This window comes from Triticum urartu, chromosome 4 (genome assembly GCF_003073215.2).
Source record: "Triticum urartu cultivar G1812 chromosome 4, Tu2.1, whole genome shotgun sequence".
Classification (NCBI taxonomy): Eukaryota; Viridiplantae; Streptophyta; class Magnoliopsida; order Poales; family Poaceae; genus Triticum; species Triticum urartu.
The window spans coordinates 313,507,348-313,527,793 of record NC_053025.1 but is presented as its reverse complement, the minus strand read 5'-3'; positions in this window follow the sequence as shown (position 1 = coordinate 313,527,793).

The window sequence follows — 20,446 nt, the reverse complement described above, 5'->3', positions numbered from 1 at the left end:
GGCACGTTCTGAGCTAGCGTAGCAATGCGGCCCCAACCCTAGCCCTCGCGATATAGCGAAACCAGTGCTTCGCGTACATAACTACGCTCTTGAAATACCATGGGCACAGGGGAAGGGGCACTATCACGGCACGCCCGAAATACGGCTTAAACCGCACCAGGGGCTGCCAGATTCCTTTTTTTTCTTTTTTTCTCTTACTCTCAGGACTCCATACTTCAGATGACCCGTTCGGCAATTCAACTGCCGCACAAACGATGCAAGATCCAGGAAAGCAGACAAGCCACGCCGCATTATGGAACTCCCAGGTGGACTCTATTGCGAGCAGTATACCTGTTTTTTTAATACAATTCCACGGCCTGCCCCTGGCCAGGACATGTTAAATAGTCCAATTTCTTTTTCTTATCGCACTATTTGTATCATTCCGCTTTCATAGCAGCCTTTCTATAAACAATGCATAGCTTTTTGTCTATTTTTTGCATTATCCTCTTTTTATATATATGTTTATCAATAACATGTTGCATCCGTACACTATGGTATGGCAAAAATACGCCAGGGGCTTCAGTACCCATCAATATGGCGTGAGAAGTCCGTACACTTTCACAAGTGCGGCACCCCGAACTTATAGCACTATATGCATCGGCTCCGAATCATGATTTGGGTCAATAGTTGGGTTTGCCCGGCTCCTATATTTTGGTGCCTTACGTTCCGCTATATCGGCTAAGGTAGCACTAGGAGAACTACTGCGATTGTGCCCCAGTTGAGCTGGGTTGAGCACCTCAGTAGAGAAAGCTAAAACTGACTGTCATGATGAGGCGAGAGACCGGTCGCTGTTCGAGAGGTTTTTCGAGTCCTTAAAGACTTATGCCGCTTCGAGCAGGGAACCGGCTTTGTCCGGCCAAGGCGTGGATAGCGCCCCGAACTCGGTCTTCCAAATACTAGGGGCTTCGCCGAAATTTAAAATTATAGAGTTCTATGGCTAAGTGAGAGTGTTCAAGCATTATAGTCTGATTGCCTTGTTCGTTGTGCTGAGCGCCTCCCTCGACGGACCCAATCATGGGAAAAAGAGCGCTCATGTTTATCCCGAACACCCCAGCACTAGTGGCATGGGGGCAGAAGCCGACGACTGGCCATCTCTCAATTTTTTGATAAACGGCCGCACAGAAAGTAATATTTTAAATTCAAGCATTGCTTAGCGCATATGAACAAGTTTTCAGCGCACAAGATAACACGAGCGAGTTCATTCAAAAATTACATCCTTGGTGCATTCATCCGCCATAAGGCGAGCACCGGCCAGAACATCCTTGTAATAGTTCTTGGGCTTGCGATGCTCCTTCCTCGGCGGCGGCCCGTCCCTCACAAGCTTCTCACCGTCCAGCTTACCCCAGTGCACCTTTGCACGGGCAAGGGCCCTACGGGCACCTTCGATGCAGACGGAGCGCTTGATGACCTCGAGCCTTGGACAAGCCTCCACCAGTCCGAAGTAGCTCCCAGGCAGGGCCTCTCCAGGCCACAGCCAAACTATGAAGCCTTTCAGGGCCTGTTCGGCTGCCTTGTGGAGCTCGACCAGCTGCTTCAGCTGGTCGCTCAAGGGCACAGGGTGTCCGGCCTCAGCGTACTGAGACCATAACACCTTCTCCGTTGAGCTGCCTTCCTTGGCTCGGTAGAATGCGGCGGCATCGGATACGCTGCGGGGAAGATCTGTGAATGCCCCTGGAGAGCTCCGGATTTAGGTAAGTAACAAGTAGTTTACTTTTATACGTCTGCTTTGCATAGAGAATGCCTTACCCGCCGCTATCTTTTTCACCGCATCCAATTCCTAGAGGGCCTTCTGGGCTTCGGCCTTGGCAGATTTGGCAGTTTTAAGGGCCGCAGCAAGCTCGGACGCTCGTGTCTTCGAGTCGAGCTCCAAACTCTCATGTTTTTTCATGAGAGCCTGAAGCTCTTGCCGCACCTCGCCGACCTATGCCTCAAATTTCTCCCGCTCGGTGCGCTCCGTGGCCGCTCTCTTCTCGGCCTCGGACAGCGCCTGCTTGAGGGTCGCCACCTCAGTTGTGGCCCCTAAAATAAGCAGTATACTCTTGTCATTTTTTGCAATTGCGTCTTCTTATAGGCATTTTTCTATAAGGTATCTCTTACCTTCTTTCTCCTCGAGCTGCCGTTTGGCAAGGCCGAGCTCTTGTTCGGTCCGCTCGAGGCCCTGCTTCAGGGCACCCACCTCCGCAGTCAGTGCGGCGGTGGCCAGCAGCGAAGCCTGCTTACGTATATTGACTCCTTTTTTTTAGTTAGACTCCTGCGATATTTAATAGATCCTCTATTCGGCTTTTCTTTCCGAACGCCAAACAGAGCATCAGGGGCTACTGTCTATGCGGTAATATTTTTACATATTTCTACTTACCTCGAAGCCTGTTAGAAGGCTAGCAGAAGCTTCAGTAAGTCCGCTTTTGGCGGACCGAACCTTCTGGACCACTGTACTCATGATGGTACGGTGCTCCTCGTCAATGGAGGCGCCCTTAAGCACCTCCAGCAGATTGTCCGGCGCCTCCGGTTGGACGGAGGACGCCGGCTCAATAGGCTTGCTCCTCTTGGCAGGAGTTCGCCTGCCGCGGTCCGGAACCGTTGACGATTCCGGCGCGGTGTCCGGCTTAAAGCCGGACTTGGATCCTTGGGGGGTCTTGTCCCCTTCACTCCTGGAGTCCGGGAGGTCGCCACGCGGCTCCTCCTGGACCACCTCCTCTTGCCCCGGAGCTTGTCGCGACGCCACTTCGGCGTCATCCGCAGCATAGGGGGAGGAAGCGGGCGGAACTGAATTCACGTCCGATGAATCCAGGGAGCTGCTCGACGACTCGTCGAGCCTGTCCCTGGGCGGGCTGCATGATTATATTCGACATTAGGGAAAGCTGCGCAACAGAAGGAATATCATGAGTTACTCTGGTATCCGAACACTTACGATTTCGCCGGACGCTTGGCCCTGTCCGGCCACTCCTCTTCATCCTCGTCGGCGTCGGGGGCGTAGTCCGGCGGAGGGGTTTTGCTCTTCTTGGACCCTCCGGCCTCCCCTACTAGGGCGGCCTTCCTCTTCTTTCCTCCCCCCGCTAGAGAGGGAGAGGTCTCTTCTTCCTCCTCGTCGTCTTCACGGGAGGAGCGCGTCTCGGACTCATCGGACGATGAGTCCGACACCACCATATGCCGGGAACTCTTTCGAGTCCCCGTGGCCTTCTTCTTCTTGGCCTTCTTCTCCGGCACCACATAAGGTGCCGGAACCAGCAGCTGTCGGCGTTCTGGGAATGGGGGTCCCCAGACTTTCCTGCCTGCGGCCTGTGGCGTGGCTCAAATGGGGCCCAGCATGGCCCGGCTTCATCGACGCAGACCCAAGACCCTCGCGAGGGGCCAAGCCTCGCGGGGCGGACGACATGGAGCTTCCTCAGGCACGGCCACATCAGGTTGGCTCGCGAGGAGGCGGAGAGATCAAGGTGGGGTACCTCACGAGGTGCCCGTGACGCAAGCCATGACGACCAAGGGCGCCAGGCGGGCGCCAGCCCGCGCAGTGTCCTCCTTTCCTCTTTGGTGCAAAGGGAGCAAGCGCAGGTGAGAGCATCAAGCAAAGGCACCCGTTTCGGTGCAACGAGACCAAGACTAGTCCAACGGCAGGGAGGAAGTCATTGTGGAGCCCAAGCCAGCGTCACCACCAGAGTCTTTGGCAGGCGAGGACTAACTTTAGTCAGGATAAGTGTACCAGATGTTCCCCTTCAAAATGCCCAATTGTTGGGCCCTTCCCGCTCAATATTTGGGAAGAGGCCCAGGGCCTTTGCCTATAAATAGGACTAGCCACCCACAGGGTAGGAAAAAGGGAAAATCGGATCGAGTAACATCACACAGAGAGAGAGAGAAGAGTGACTGAACTCCTCCTAGCAGTTCATCCCCACAGCCAAGAACAGACCCTCGCGAGGCTGTTCTTCCTTGTGTTGCTCATCATCATCAGCCCAAGAGGCAATCCACCACACCACACACTGGAGTAGGGTATTACACCACAACAGTGACCCGAACTAGTATAAACCATGTGTCTCTTGTACTATTCTTCCCATAGCTTAGATCTCAGCGAGGCGGAGGGGTGCAGGTAGGTAGAAGGCGAAATCTCCGCGCGCACCCCAGTGTTCGAACCTCAAGGGTCTGCTGGAACCCGAAATCCGACATTTGGCGCACCTGGTAGGGGGTGCACCGGAGTTTTCCCTTCCGCCACCGCCACGACCTGCCTCGCGATGAGAAGCGCGTCGCCTGCTCCGACCGCCGGCGCTAGCACGGGGGCCAGGGGGCTCCGAGCCCTGGCCCCAGCCCTGCAACGGGTACGGTGGCCGGACTAGTTCAAGCCAACGACGCCGCCGCGCTACGGCGGTGCGACTGATCCACTGGCTTTCTTGCTGGCGTACGAGGAGGCCATCCTCGAAGCTGGAGGTGACGATAGGGTCATGGCCAACTGGCTCCCCATGGCCCTCACCGGCGCTCCACGCGCATGGCTGCTCCACCTGCCGGCAGCCTCCGTGGCCTCTTGGGAAGAGCTCCGCGGCCTCTCCCCCGCCCACCAAGCTACACCAGCACCCCCGGTCATCGCGGCCCTCCTGGGCGGCTCGCAGGCGCCGCCTACAAGTCACCACGTCAAGCCGTTCATCCGCCGGGTCAGCGCCGCTTCCACGCGGCAGGGGGCTCTCCCGGACCGGGCGGCGCCCAAGGCCGGCCTGACCTTCAGCTTGGAGGACCACCGCTCCAACTCGGCCTGCTCGGGTGCGCTCCCCATGCTGTGCACACCCACCATCTGCTAGGTGGCCGTCACCAGAACTCTCATCGATGGCGGTGCGGGCCTCAGCGTGCTCTCGGTTGAAGCCTTCAACCTCCTCTGCATACCCCTGGAATGGCTGCAACCCAGCCGGCCCTTCTTAGGCGTTGGGGGCGGATCGTCCAGCTCCTTGGGACAGATCCGGCTCCCAGTAACCTTCGGCACCTACAACAACTTCCGCACGGAGCTAGTCGACTTCAACATCGCCCCCATCGGCCTCCCCTACAACACCGTCCTCGGCTACCCAGCGCTGGCCCAGTTCATGGCCACGATGCACCCGGCGTACAACCTCATGAAGATGCCCGGGAGCAGCAGTGTCCTCACCGTGCACGGGGACACCGAAGACGCACTGCGAGTGCTCAAGCTCGCCTTCAAGATGGCGGCGTCGGCACAGCCCGCCGACTCGGAGACCCCCGAGCCCAAGGGGGCTGCACCCGCCAAGAGGAAACAGTTGTTCACCCAAGACATGGAAGAAACCAAGCAGATACCCGTCGATGAGGACGGGTCCACCAACGCCACTTTCACCATAGGCGCCAGCTTCGAACCCGAGCAGGAGGAGGCCCTGGTCGGGTTCCTGTGTGCAAACAAGAAGGTATTCGCTTGGGAGCCTGACCAGTTGGCGGGGATTCCTAGGAGCGTAATCGAGCATCACCTCAATGTGTGCCCCAACGTGCGCCCCGTGAAGCAGAAGGAAAGGCGGAAGTCCACAGAAAAGCAGGCCTTCATCATCCAAGAGACCCGCAAACTAGAAGCCGCTGGGGTTATTCGCGAGGTCCGATACCCGGATTGGTTGGCCAACCCTGTCGTTGTGCCAAAGAAGGGAGGGAAGGAGCGCATGTGTGTCGACTTCACCAACCTCAACAAGGCATGCCCGCAAGATCCGTTCCCGCTCCCCCGCATCGACCAGATCGTCGATTCCACCGTGGAATGTGACCTGCTATGCTTCTTGGATGCCTTCTCTGGGTATCACCAGATCAAGATGGCGGTAGAAGACGTCAAAAAGACAGCCTTCCTAACCCCGTGTGGAGTGTACTGCTACACATGCATGCCCTTCAGGCTGCGTAACGCAGGGGCGACCTTTCAGCAGCTGATGCACATCACCTTAGGCCCACAGCTCGGGAAGAATGTTGAGGCTTACGTCGATGACATTGTGGTGAAGTCTCGGGAGGCCAGGACCCTGATACAAGACCTGGAGGAAACCTTCGTGAGCCTCAACGCAGTGAACCTACGGCTCAACCCAGAGAAGTGTGTGTTCGGAGTCCCCTCGGGCAAGCTCTTGGGTTTCCTCGTGTCCCACCGAGGCATCGAGGCTAACCCGGAAAAGGTCAAGGCGGTCGAGGACATGAGCCTGCCAAAGACCCACAGAGAAATGCAGAAGCTCACTGGGCGCGTGACCGCGCTAGGGCGCTTCATCTCCAAGTTGGGGGAGTGAGCGCTGCCCTTCTTCCAGCTAATGAAGAAAAAGGGGCCCTTTGAGTGGACCGAAGAGGCCGACAAGGTGTTCCAGGATCTCAAGAGATACCTGAACAGCCCTCCGGTCATGGTGGCTCCGCGCCCTCAAGAGCCCCTGGTGCTCTACCTCGCCGCCACTCCCTACTCCGCCAGCGCAGCCCTGGTGGCGGTTAGAGAGGAGCGTTGAATCAAAACCACAGCAGCAGCCCGGGACAAGGCAAAACAGGAACAAGGAAGGCCCACAGAAACCGCCACCGCGGCAGAGGAGGATCAGCCGCCGTAGAAGAGTGCACCGGAGGCGGAAGAGGCCCCTCTCCCGAATGGCCAGTCTCATGAGGCCTCATCGCCTCAGGAGGCGCCATGGTCTCCAAAGGGCGCCACCAGCACTGACGTACCCAACCTCGTTGAGCACCTAGTGTACTTCGTCAGCACGGTGTTGCGGGAAACGAGGGCATGGTACCCCATGCCTTAGAAGCTCCTCCTCGCGCTACTGGTGGCCTCGCGCAAGCTGCGACACTATTTTCAGGGTCACTCCATCAAGGTCGTCTCGTCATACCCCCTGGAGAGAGTGCTCAGGAGCCCTAACTCAGCCGGAAGGGTCGCTGAGTGGAACATAGAACTACAAGCGTTTCAGCTCGAATTCAGCACGACCAGAGTCATCAAGGGAGCAGCATTGGCAGATTTTGTGGCAGAATGGGCGGAGGCACCAGGCCTCAAGGCCGACGAGGATCGGTCCCTCTCCCCGGGAAGCGAGGCGCCAGAAGGCTGGGTCATGTACTTCGATGGGGCATTCTCCAGGCATGGCGCTGGGGCTGGGACGGTGCTTATATCGCCCACTCAAGACAAGCTCTACTATGCTGTACAACTCTGTTTCCAGCAAGGTGAAAAGGTCTCCAACAACATAGCGGAGTATGAACGTTTAATAGCGGGCTTGAAGGCCGCAGCTGCCCTGGGGGTGAAACGCCTCACCATCAAGGGCGATTTGCAGCTCCTTGTCAATTTCTCCAACAAGGTGTACGAGCCGAAAGATGAGCACATGGAAGCCTACCTTGCGGAGGTCCGCAGGATGGAGAAGCAGTTCTGGGGGTTGGAGTTGCAGCATGTGCCCCGTGGCACCAATCAGGAGGCCGACGACATCGCCAAACGGGCGTCCAGGCGGTTACCTCAGGAGCCTGGCGTTTTCGAGGAGCGGCTCTTCAAGCCCTCAGCCTTGCCGTCATTATCAAACATGGCTCAGCATCGGGAGGAGCTCCCCCAGCCACCTGCCTCAGGAGCCCCGGTCTGTGGCCCGGCCTCAGGGGCACGTCTGCTCCTGACGATGGAACCTCAGGAGGGGTGCTGGATCACAGAGCTCCGGAGTTACTTAACACGAGGGACCCTGCCAGAGAAGGAGGAGGCAGCGGAGCGTGTGGCACGGCAGGCCACGGCATACTGCATCAAGGATGGAGAGCTCTACCGGAAGCGACCAAATGATGTGTCCCTGCGCTACATCTCCAGGGAGCAAGGAAAGGAACTGCTGGAAGATATACACGGCGGAGACTGTGGACATCATTCATCATCACGGACCCTCGTCAGCAAGGTGTTCCGCAGTGGGTTTTATTGGCCCACCGCACTCAATGACGCTGTCGAACTAGTGAAAGCTTGTGAGGCCTGCCAGTTCCACGCCAAGCAGATCCATCAGCCGACAGGAGGCCTGCAGACTATACCCCTTTTGTGGCCATTCGCAGTCTGGGGGCTGGACATCCTGGGCCCGTTTCCTCAGGCGCCAGGGGGCTACCACTACCTCTACATCGCCGTGGACAAGTTCACCAAGTGGGCTGAAGTAGAGGCCGTCCACACCATCCCCGCGGGTTCCGCGGTCAATTTCATCAGGGGCATCGTGAGCCGGTTCGGGGTGCCGAACCGCATCATCATGGACAACGGTTCGCAGTTCACCAGTAACCTCTTCAAAACATACTGTGCTAACCTTGGAACACAGATATGCTATGCTTCGGTGGCGCACCCCCGAAGCAACGGCCAGGCCGAGCGAGCCAGCAGAGGTCCTAAGGGGCCTCAAGACTAGGACATTCAAGAAGAAGCTGGAGGCCTGCGGCAGAGGTTGGTACGACGAGCTTCAGTCTGTGTTGTGGTCCATCCGCACAACCGCGACCAAGCCAACTAGAGAGACCCCGTTCTTCCTGGTCTACGAAGCCGAAGCAGTCCTCCCTCACGAGGTCAGACGTCGCTCCGAGCGGGTCCTGGCGTTCGACGAGGCGCGGTAGGACGTCATGCGGGGGATGGACCTCGTGCTGGGGGAGGAACGTCACCGAGAAGCTGCGCTGCGAGCGGCGAGGTACCAACAAGCACTGCGACGATATCACTGCCGCAACATCCGCCCTAGAACTCTCTAGGTAGGAGACCTCGTGCTCAGGCGGGTTCTCTCCAGGGAGAGACTGCACAAGCTCTCTCCCATGTGGGAGGGCCTGTTCAAGGTTGTTCATGTTTCCAGGCCCGGTTCCGCGCGCTTGGAGACTCAGGAGGGGGTGCCGGTCCAGAACGCATGGAACATCCAGCACCTCCGGAGGTTCTACCCCTAAAAAGGCCCGGAGCCTGTGAAGAAGGCGAATGCCTGTGAAGCTGTCACGTTTTGGAAAAGGCCCGGAGCCTGTGAAGAAGGCGATTGCCTGTGAAGCTGTCGCGTTTTGGAAAAGGCCCGGATCCTGTGAAGAAGGCGAATGCCTGTGAAGCTGTCGCGTTTTGGAAAAGGCCCAGAGCCTGTGAAGAAGGCGAATGCCTGTGAAGCTGTCGCATTTTGGAAAAGGCCCGGAGCCTGTGAAGAAGGCCAACACCTGTGAAGCTCACCGCCCGTGACACTCTCACGTAATAATGAGTTGGGGTTGTACACGCCCCGGAGTCTCAGGAGCGCCGGCCTCAGGCCCTGGGGCTCCCTCCCACGCCCAGTGGCAGCACTTAGCTCCGCGCTGGTGAGAAGACGTCGAAGACTAGATTAGGTGCCGGACGCGGCTTTTTCATTTGCTTTTCGTAGTTTGCTTGTTCGTTCTCATTCGAAGTTTTATTGAGGTTGTTGCCGTCTTTGGCTTGTGGTTCTTCGACTTTTCACTCTCCTGCCTCGATTTCTCTTATGCAAGGCCTCACGAGGGGGGGGGGGGGGCAGCCGAGCGCCCTCGCGAGAGTTCCTGTCCTAGTCGTTCAAAGGTTTCGCGACATGGGTCCATTACAGGAGCACCCCTCCAGTCCGTGCCCCACGGGCACCGTGACACAAACATAGGGCCTGGGTCGGTCGCCCCCCCATGGCTGGGGCCGGGAACTACCCATGCGCGGGCACATAGCCGGAGGGCATGATAACGGAAGCAAAGCGACGATTAACAGCAATAACCCAAACACGCCCCCACGGGGCTCCACACTACTGTCTTTTTACGCAGGAAAAAGGAAAAGGAAGAACAAATCAGGCGCAGCTCGCCTCACACCGGCCTGCAGGGAAGACCCGAGCTGCCTCCAGCGCTCAGGCAGACTCCCTCTCGCGCTTCACCGATGCGCGACGGCGGGCAGACACGCTGCCACCTCCCAAGCAGATACGACGGCGTGGAGGCTGACCGCGGCCACCGCTAGAAGAGTCGCCGCCTGAAGAAGAACTGGTGAAGCTTGGGGAACCCTGAGCGCCGCCAATCACGCGAGCGTTGTCCTCTCCATCATCGCCGGGGCTGGGTTCCCGGCCGCAGTCGTCGTCCTAAGGGCAGCACCCTGCGCGGCGACCATCTTCCCCAAACACCCTCATGTAGAGGGTGGCGTCACCGTCAAACTTGAAGTGCAGGGTGCACCGACGGCTCAGGCCACGCATGCGGGCGAACGTCTGCCAACCGCGGGCCAAGGCCAGGCTCCCGGCTGCGGAGACCTCCAGTGACGCCCATGAGGCCCGGCTGCAGCAGCCGTCTGCCTGGAGCCAGAGGCCGCCCTGGGCGCCGGGCGGGAGCTCGCCGAGGAGGAAGCGAGGAAGCGGAAGCCGGGTGCTAGTCGGCTCCGCCGACCACACAACGAACTCCAGCCACAGCAGTCCGCCCGTCACCATGCTGGAAATCGTCTCCGCGGCCGCGGTGAGCTGCCGTGGTGGCCACAGGATGTTTGCGAGGGCACCCTCGGCCGCGCTTGGGCGGGGGACAAGCAGGCTCAACCTGGCGAGCCTTCCCATTCTCTGTGGCCGAGAACCTCCTCGACGGGGCCATGAAGAAGAAGGAGAAGCAAGGGGGGATGAACTAGAAGGGCGCGCGCCGATTCGTACTTATAGCCGGTGAGGACCAACCGTCGCCCCCCCCCCCACGATCACAGGTAATTATGACCCAATTTTGCATGCAGGGACTTGTCCAATCCGCGCAGTTGCCGAGGCACCATGGGGAAGTGGAGACGCCCACGTCCAATCAACCACCACGCGGCGCCCAAGGCCGCAGGCTGTTAGGGCCCGCGGCGCTTCGCCCTTGCCCTTTCGCCTCCCTGCACGGCCAAGTCCAGGCGCGCCTTGGGCCCGGGGGCTACTATCGGCGTTCTGGGAATGGGGGTCCCCAGACTTGCCTGCCTGTGGCCTGCGGCGTGGCTCAAAGGGGGCCCAGCATGGCCCGGCTTCATCGACGTAGACCCAAGACCCTCGCGAGGGGCCAAGCCTCACGGGGCGGACGACACGGAGCTTCCTCGGGCACGGCCACATCAGGCTGGCTCGCGAGGAGGCAGAGAGATCAAGGCGGGGTACCTCACGAGGTGCCCGTGACGCAAGCCATGACGACCAAGGGCGCCAGGCGGGCGCCAGCCTGCGCAGTGTCCTCCTTTCCTCTTTGGTGCAAAGGGAGCAAGCGCAGGCGAGAGCATCGAACAAAGGCACCCCTTTTGGTGCAACGAGACCAAGACCAGTCCAACGGCAGGGAGGAAGTCATTGTGGAGCCCAAGCCAGCGTCACCACCAGAGTCTTTGGCAGGCGAGGACTAACTTTAGTCAGGATAAGTGTACCAGATGTTCCCCTTCAAAATGCCCAATTGTTGGCGCCCTTCCCGCTCAATATTTGGGAAGAGGCCCAGGGCCTTTGCCTATAAATAGGACTAGCCACCCACAGGGTAGGAAAAAGGGAAAATCGGATCGAGTAACATCACACACACAGAGAGAGAGAAGAGTGACTGAACTCCTCCTAGCAGTTCATCCCCACAGCCAAGAACAGACCCTCGCGAGGCTGTTCTTCCTTGTATTGCTCATCATCATCAGCCCAAGAGGCAATCCACCACACCACACACTGGAGTAGGGTATTACACCACAACGGTGGCCCGAACCAGTATAAACCCTGTGTCTCTTGTACTGTTCTTCCCATAGCTTAGATCTCAGCGAGGCGGAGGGGTGCAGGTAGGTAGAAGGCGAAATCTCCGCGCGCACCCCAGTGTTCGAACCTCAAGGGTCTGCCGGAACCCAAAATCCGACAGCAGCTTCACTAGGAGAGCAGGGGCTGGGTCTTCGTGCAAGGGAGCCGGACAGTTAATCAGTCCGAACTTCGCCTGCCAATCCTGTCAAAGGTGAGGGAGTTTAGATCCCGCATAGAGTCAAACTATGAAGAAAACTTAACATCTTGTAAAAGATGAAAATATTTTACCTCGCCAGCAGGACGCTGTGAGCTGAATCCGCGGTCTTTGGAGGCGGATGTGGGAGCCTCGGCGCCTTTGGTTAGCCCCTTCCAGACATCTTCGTACGTCGTGTCGAAGAGCCTGCTCAGAGTTCGGTGTTGCGCCGGGTTGAACTACCACAAATTGAAGTCCCATTCTTGACACGGAAGGATCTGGCGGACGAGCATGACCTGGACTACGTTGACAAGCTTGAGCTGCTTGCTCACCAGGGACTGGATGCATTTTTGCAGTCCGGTCACCTCTTCTTCGTCGCCCCATGACAAACCCGTCTCCTTCCAGGACGTGAGCCGCGTAGGGGGTCCGGATCGGAATTCAGGGGCTGCGATCCACTTCTGATGTAAAACCACCCTGACTGCCACCCCTTCAAGGTCTCCACAAAGGAGCCCTCGAGCCATAGGACGTTGGCTATTTTGCCCGCCATGGCACCTCCGCACTCCGCCTGGTTCCCGCGCACCACCTTTGGCTTGACGTTGAAGGTCTTGAGCCAGAGGCCGAAATGGGGGCGGATGCAGAGGAAAGCCTCGCACACGACGATAAACGCCGAGATATTGAGGATGAAGTTCGGGGCCAGATCGTGGAAATCTAGGCCATAGTAGAACATGAGCCCGCGGACAAATGGGTGGAGAGGAAAACCCAGTCCACGGAGGAAGTGGCGAAGAAATACTACCCTCTCATGGGGCCTTGGGGTGGGGAGAAGCTGCCCCTCCTCAGGAAGTCGGTGCGTGATGTCTTTGGACAGGTATACGGCCTTCCTTAGCCTTTTGACATGGCCCTCCGTGACGGAGGAGACCATCCACTTGCCTCCCGCTCCGGACATTGTTGGAGAAGGTTGAGGTAGGAAGTGCGGGCTTGGGCGCTGGAGCTCGGGTGCGCAGAAGATGGATAGGCAAAGGAGGAAGAAGGCGTAGGTAAAAAGGTGTATCCTTATCCCCTTATATGAGCGGATGCGACTATGCGTCCCCACCAGCCTAATAAAACTCGATTGCCTCCCAAGCGCCGTGATAAATGGCGCGGTTGGGTTACCCACGTTCGTATTGATGAGAATCTCGTAAATGGGGGACACGATCTCTGCTTTGACAAGACGTGCCAAGGAAACCGCCTCGCAAAACACGCTGAGGTGGAAAAGTGAAAACGATTCGAATAAAGGCTTGGCCGTAGTGTGATGTCATGCTGCGGAATACGTCAGCAGATTAGATTTGTGTTAATATTATTCTCTCTGTGGCAATACGTGGAAACTTATTTTGCAGAGCCAGACACTACCCTTGGTGTTTACAAAATTTTATGAAGAATTTGGAGGAGGAACCCGCCTTGCAATGCCGAAGACAATCTACGCGTCGGACTCGTCGTCATTGAAGCCTGGTTCAGGGGCTACTGAGGGAGTCCTGGATTAGGGGGTGTTCGGGTAGCCGGACTATACCTTCAGCTGGACTCCAGGACTATGAAGATACATGATTGAAGACTTCATCCCGTGTCCGGATGGGACTTTCCTTGGCGTGGAAGACAAGCTTGGCGATGCGGATATTCAAGATCTCCTGCCATTGTAACCGACTTTGTGTAACCCTAACCCTCTCCGGTGTCTATATAAACCGGAGGGTTTTAGTCCGTAGGACAACTTCATCATACAACAACCATACCATAGGCTAGCTTTTAGGGTTTAGCCTCCTTGATCTCGTGGTAGATCTACTCTTGTACTACCCATATCATCAATATTAATCAAGCAGGATGTAGGGTTTTACCTCCATCAAGAGGGCCCGAACCTAGGTAAAACATCGTGTTCCTTGCCTCCTGTTACCATCCGGCCTAGACGCACAGTTCGGGACCCCCTACCTGAGATCCGTCGGTTTTGACACCGACATACCCCACTATCTATCTTGGGGTTCAAGGTGGGGGCGGTGGTCGCCAGCGGTGGTGTGGGGATTGCCGGAGAAAAAGCTCGGCATGGGGGGGCTAGAGGGATGGCCGGGGTGGCGGCGGACTGGCGGTGGGGAGTGGTTTCTGGGCGAGCTGGGAGGCATACCGCCGGCCGCGGGCAGTGGGGGCGGCAGTTTGGCCAGTGGTGTCAGTCGACTGATGCTGCTACACGACTAGCTGCCCCAGCTCTCACACGCGCTACTGCTACTGCTTTTATGCTACTAGTGCGTTCAGTTTCGACAGCAAAATTCAGCTTCAACAATTAAGTTTAGTTTCGACAGTAAATTCAGTTTCGATAGTTAAGTTCAGAGATGAGCGGCTGATGTATTTTACATCTAGCACTTTGTGGTTATGTATTTTATGTCATCTATTGGAGATGCTATTAGAATTCCACTCAGGTCAACATTGTCTCTCTTGTCCTGCTTCAGCCTCGGCGTCGTACAACTCATTGGAGCTGCTCCAACGACGAAACCCTCCATCACAGCGGAGCAGTACCCCGGGCTCCATCTCCAGACGCCTAAGATCTTCTTACCCTCCTCCGACAGCCAAGTCAGCCGGAGCATCCTCACCGACCAACCCAATCACACTGAGATCGACATGGCTTCGCCAAAGAGGTTTTACACTTGTTGGATCTCTTTTTTACTCTACATGTTATATATATTGTCCACTGGGCACAGGTAGTGTCGGGGGTTGGGTGCGACATATGCCAAAGGATGTCTTATCATGGTGGGGGCGAGTAGAACGTCGCCAGTTCCTGGAGGCGTAGACATGCACGCCGGCGAATCTTACCCAGCTTCAGGGCTCTCCGGGGAGATAATACCCCTACTGCTGCTCTACGGGGTCTCCGCATGATCACTATGGCAAAGTGTTTACACGATTGCTCCTTGAGCTGTTTCCTGGAGGTAGGAGAGGGCAAGGCTAGCTCTTTCCCTCCTATATAATCTGGTTTAGAGCTAATGGATTCCCACCCTTTGCATGGGTGCCCTGGGGGGTTTATATAGGCCTACCCCTCAGGGGTACAATGGTAATCCGACTGGACGCGGGCCCAGCTGTCAGTGCCTCTGGCCTCCGTCTTCTCCGCCGACTGCTGGGGCCCGCCGACTGGCCCGGTACGGAGCCGACAGGCCGCGTCCGCCGCGGGCGGGTCTTGCCGGCTGCTGATTACTGTAGCCGTGCTTCTAATGACGCGAGCTTCGTCATAGAGTCGTGGCAACAGCCCCGCTGCCTGGCAGGGGATCACTATTGCCACTCTCCGTCACATCTGGTTAATGGCGCGTGGGCCCCGGGGGAGGAGCCGGCCGACTCTCGGGGGCCAACTCCCGACGGGTCCAACTTGTGGTGCACTTGCTGTCTTCTGGGATCTCGCTGGCCGGTGGGACCCGCCATCCAAAGGTCGTACAGACAAGCCGTCGTGGGCGCAGGATTCGGTCCTCCGGTGCTGATGTCAGGGCCAGCATGGCAACAGTGCCACGCCACACGGAGATCTCCATGAGTACGGCGTACTGTGACCATGCTTGCCTTTGGAAAGGGGCGGGAGCAGTCTTCACTATAGCCACTCCCCTGTCCTGTCCCTCTTGATGAGGACATGGGGTTTTGCTGGAGCCGCGGGCCGACTCACCAAGGCCGGCTTCTTGGGAAGTCGTCAGTCAGGAGTCGGTTTGTCCTGAAGTCGTCCCTGGGACTCGGCCGCGAGTGGCTAGTCGGTGGCCTTGCCGCTGACTCCTCAGAAGGCGGCTCTTTGTCCTAGGGTCTTGAGGGGCGCAGCCTGCCCCGATGCCTTGAAAGGTTCTGGGACTCGGGTTAGCCTACCCGTGGCCCATTCCTCCGACAGTAGTCCCCGAAGCTGATGAGGTGCCGCGGACGATCGGCCGAGGAGCCTCATCAGTTTCTCTTTCTGGGTGCCCGAGACATGAATCTTGCTTGACATCTACCGGGCCGGCTGGAAGGAGTCGGACTCGCCCAACTCTGACTCGCACAATATTTCGAACGTCGCGGCGGGATCCAAGTAGCGTGCTGGCTAAGCCTCTAGGCCGCCACCCGTTCCGGGCCTGTCACGTGATGACATGCGGCCGGGCCAGTCTGCCAGCCTACGCGCGTGACAGGACAGGCCCGTAGGCGGGGCCCGCCACTACCGTGCCTCGGTGCCCGAGTGGGTCCGCCGTGGCCCAGGCGGACGGTTGGGATTCCCGTGGAGTTACTGCGCGCAGTAATTTTGTCGTGGAAACGTGGGGGTCGTGGGGTCATGGGCGTAGTAAATCCCACGACCGCCCCCTCGGCTTCGCAGCCCATGAGGCTATAAGTAGGGGGAGGAGGGGGGCGCGGTAGAGCACGCGCGCTCCTCCTTCCTACTACTCCTTGCTCTTCTCCTTCTTCTTCTTCCTTGCTCCGCCGCGCGCCCAAGCTTTGCCGAACGCTGCCGCGATCAGCTCGCGATGAGTTGTTCTTCTGCCGCCATGCCTCCCTCGGTGCATTCTGGCACCTGGGACGGCTCAGAAGTTCACGACGACCACATTGAGTTCCTTCGCAAGACTCGTCGGCTCCCCGGCGAAGACTACGTGCGGGTGCGTCTTCCACCGAGGGAGGAGATTTCCCCAGCGCCGGAGGAGGGCGAGTGAGTCATCTTCTGCTCGCACTGCCTGCGGGGATTGGGGCTGCCGGCGAGCAGCTTATTCCGCTCTTTTCTGGAGTTCTACGGCCTCCAGCCGCACCACCTCACGCCCAACACGGTGGTGCTGCTATCCGCCTTCGTGGCCTTGTGCGAAGGCTTCCTCGGAGTCCTCCACACCCTCGAGCTCTGGGGGGAGTTCTTCTACTGCAAGCTCGGCACCCAGGCTGCACGCGTGCCGGCTCAATGCGGCGTGTTCATCGCCGGGCGGAGATCGGGAGCCGACAACCCCTTCCCCACCATCAGGCTGATAAAGTCGGTGAAGATGTGGCAGCGATCGTACTTCTACATGAAGAGCGTCTTCGCAGGGGGCGATTGGGTCAACCTGCCGGCTTTCGAGGCCGACCCGCCGGCTGGGAGACTGCCCAACTGGTCGTACCGGGCCAAGTCGCTGACGCCTGTGGGAGCCGGTGCCGTCACACGACTCCGAGTGCTGACGCAGTCGGAGGGCCTGACTGGTCCGGACCTGCTGGCCGCCTTCGTGGCGCGCCGAGTTCTCCCGCTCCAAGGCCGCCCCCACATGATATGCCAAATGAGCGGGCGCCGTGACCCGAGTCAGATGTGCGCCAAGGGCATGCCTCATGAGGAGGTGGCCTACATGGTGAACTACCTCTCGGACAGCAAGCTGCTGGAGGACTGGCAGTTCGGCAAGGAGCCGTACTCTCGTGCCAACCCCCCACCTATCGTGAGTTGCCCTTTCTTTCTTTCTTTCTTCGAGTTGTCTTCTTTCTTGCCGAGTCTGTTTTGTGTGACCTGACCAGTCGGCTTTGGTCAGAATCCCCTCCTCCATCCACCAGCCGGCACCTCGGGGCCGGCCCGTGAGTTCCTTGCCGACCGGGCGGAGAGCGACGTCGACGACCCCGATCTGGGGGCAGCGGCTTTGGAAGACGACGCCGAGGGAGGAGGTGGCCCGCGGCTCAGGGCCAGTCTAGAGGACTGGCCTGACGATGATGAGGAGGTCGCCCCCCGCCCCCGGCCAGGAGCCAGCCATCCTGGTGCGGGTTCTTCTGCCGCGCCGAGTGCTCCGGGCGGCGGGAAGAAGCGTCGGGCCATGCCGACTTTGTTCAGCAGTCAGCCGAAGAAGCCCAAGAGTTCGGCTGCGGCGACCAAACGGGAAGACGCGGCCGCGAAGGCCATCCGCTTCCGCAAGGAAGTGAAGAAGCCGCCGCTGGTCTCCGCGTGAGTATTCTGTCTTGACGCTTTATTCTTTCTCTGTAGCTTTGTCTGAGTCTTTTACTTGCTTCCCTCGCTTCAGGGCTCCCCTCACTGTTGAGAGGGTTGCCGCCGCCTCCGTCATGGGGTCAGCGGAGATGTCCGCCACCACTCGGCGGATTGACCCCGCTGCTGACCTCCGGGAGGCGACAGAGTGGAATGCGCAGGAGAAGCGCAACGAGGACGAGGCCGCCCGCTTGGAGAAGGTGGAGGCCGATAAGGCGGAGGCCTCCGCCAAGAAGAAACTGGCGGAGGCCGAAGCCGTCGCCGCGACGAAGCGGCAGGCTGAGGAGGCTGCGCACCGCCAATCGGCGGTGTTCGTCACCCCGCTGAACTCTGTGCCGCTGCCTCCGGAGTTCACGGGGCAGACTAGGGAAGCTAGCAGCGAGGACCCCATCATGGAGAGGGAAGGAGACGCCAGACGTGATTGTTCCGCCGCCACCTCCGCCGCCGTCTGGGAGTGCGCCAGGCGGATCCGCCGGTGCCACCGACTAAAGACGAGGCCGTGGCGAGGCTACTTCTTCAAGTCGGCTCGCCAACGCGCCGCCATCTTGAGAAGGCGACTTCGGCGCCACGCCCCTTGGAGACCAGCACCGCCAGCTCGGCGATCCCAGACGCCGAAGCGATGAGCGCCGCGCCCATTGGGTGGGTGCGAGGAGGCGGCACAGGGCCGCTGAACCAGGCGCTTTTGGACGTCCAAACGAAGCATCGAGCTGTGGGCAACACCATCCAGAACTGCACCAAGGCGTACCTGGCATCGCGGGCACCTGTTCGGGTATGTTTTCTCTTTGGTCCTTGTTTTCTTGTTCTCCTCTGTGGGGGCGCGCCAGCGCACCCACTGGGTGTAGTCCCCGAGTTTCGGGCCAGCTGTTGAGCAGGCCGCCCGGAACTCCAATTGGTGAGCTCTGGGTACTAACTTTTGTCTGAAATATTTGTCGCAGGACTACCACAACCTCCGCTTTACTGCCTTCAACTGTAACGTTGAAGAGCTGGGCAAGCGGACCGCCGACTTGTCAGAGAGCCGGAGTAAGTCCTTTTTTCTTCTTTGCGGGGCGCGCTGGCGCACCCGCGGGCTGTAGTCCCCGAGATTCGGGCCGACTGCTGAGTAGTCGGGCCGGATCTCCCTGACGACCTTCTTTACTGATGACTTAACGCCTTCTTTCTTCCTTCTCTTCAGAAGCCAACGCTGTTCTTCAATAGCAGCTGAGCGAAGCAAAATCCGCGTTGCGCGCCAAGGGGGAGGAGTGCAGCAAGCTCGCCACATAGCGCGATCTGCTGGCCACTCAATTGGCAGAGCAGAGGGAGCTTCTTGCGAAAACGCAGAAGGAGGCGGAAGAGGCGGAAACCGCCCTCCTGGCCGAATTAGCGAGCGAGCGCTCCTCCTGGACTGACAGAGAGGCAATGCTGGCCTCCGGCTTCCATGAGATTGAAGACATTGTTGATGGTGAGTTTCTTTACTTTCTTTTTTCGAGCTGTCGATTATAAGTCGTGCCGACTCCTGATTTTTGACTTGCTTCTTCATTTCTTCCGTTTTTGGCAGACTCCTTCCCCGGGCACTCGCAGGATGCCATCCAAGCCATCGAGGCTGACCGTGAAGGTCGGAGGGCGGAAGGCGCAGAGATCGCCGCCGACGCTCCCCGAACCCTTGATGAGCATATCCTGAGCATCGAGGCTCGCCTTCGGCCGACTCACTGGATGTTGTGCCGGCTTCAACGTGTCGGTGCCCAGGCGATTGCCGCCCTGTGGCCGGACATGCAGGCTCCGCGCACCCCCAGCCTGACTGACGACTGGCTAGAGGTCGCGGCTGGTCGTCTTGAGGCCTGGAAGGGTTCCTCGGCCCGTGCTGGAGCGCGCCGGGCCTTGGAGTTCGTCAAGGCGTGGTATCCGGGGATGGATCTAGACTGGCTGGCCACACTCCGGTCAGAGGCCCAGCCGGAGCTGGCAGCCGCGGAAGACGCCCTCGTCAAGCATGCCGCGACGATCACCGAGTACACTGACACCGGCATCTTTGTCCCCGAGCAGTTTGAAGACGGCGAGGAGGTACCGCCGGAGTGGTTTGGGATGAACCCGGACTACGACAAGGACTCAGCAGAGGTGATCGGCTCAAGCATCGAGGAGGAAGGCGAGGCGGAGGACGGAGGCGAGACGGAAGCACCAGAAGACGGAGCGGACGGCCAGCCTTAGCTCGACCGCGCCTCCAGCAACGAGCCACGTGCGACTGAGCCGACTGCCGCCGGAGGCGATCAAGCCGAGACTGCCCAGCCGGCCGCCCCAACGCCTGACACTTCCGCCTCCTCCGACCCTCCGAATCCGTCTGCTGCTTCCTAAGCTGCCGCCTTATCTTTATTTTATCTGCTTTAGTAGTCTTGAAGAACTTGTTAATTTGCACAATTCCACCCGCGGGGTGTATTTTGAACTTCTGCATGAAGATTCGGCCAAGGGCCTATGCTATGTAAATATTTATCCGAATTCTATCTTTTCTTGCTCATTGCTCTTTTGGCCTTTTCCTTTGCCGCTTTCCCTTAGTTGCCTGTCTTGCCAGTCGGACAGCCGCTCTGCGGACTGCCGTTGGATCAAATGCTTGGCTACTTTGGGAAGGCAAGTACTTAGCCATTTTTAGAGTTTTTTAGCAAGTTGAATAGAAGGCGGTGAGCCGACTGCTTAATAGTTGGTTTGCGAAAAGAAAAAGAGGAAGGCTGGAAGCCGGCTTTAAGCTATGTTCTAAGC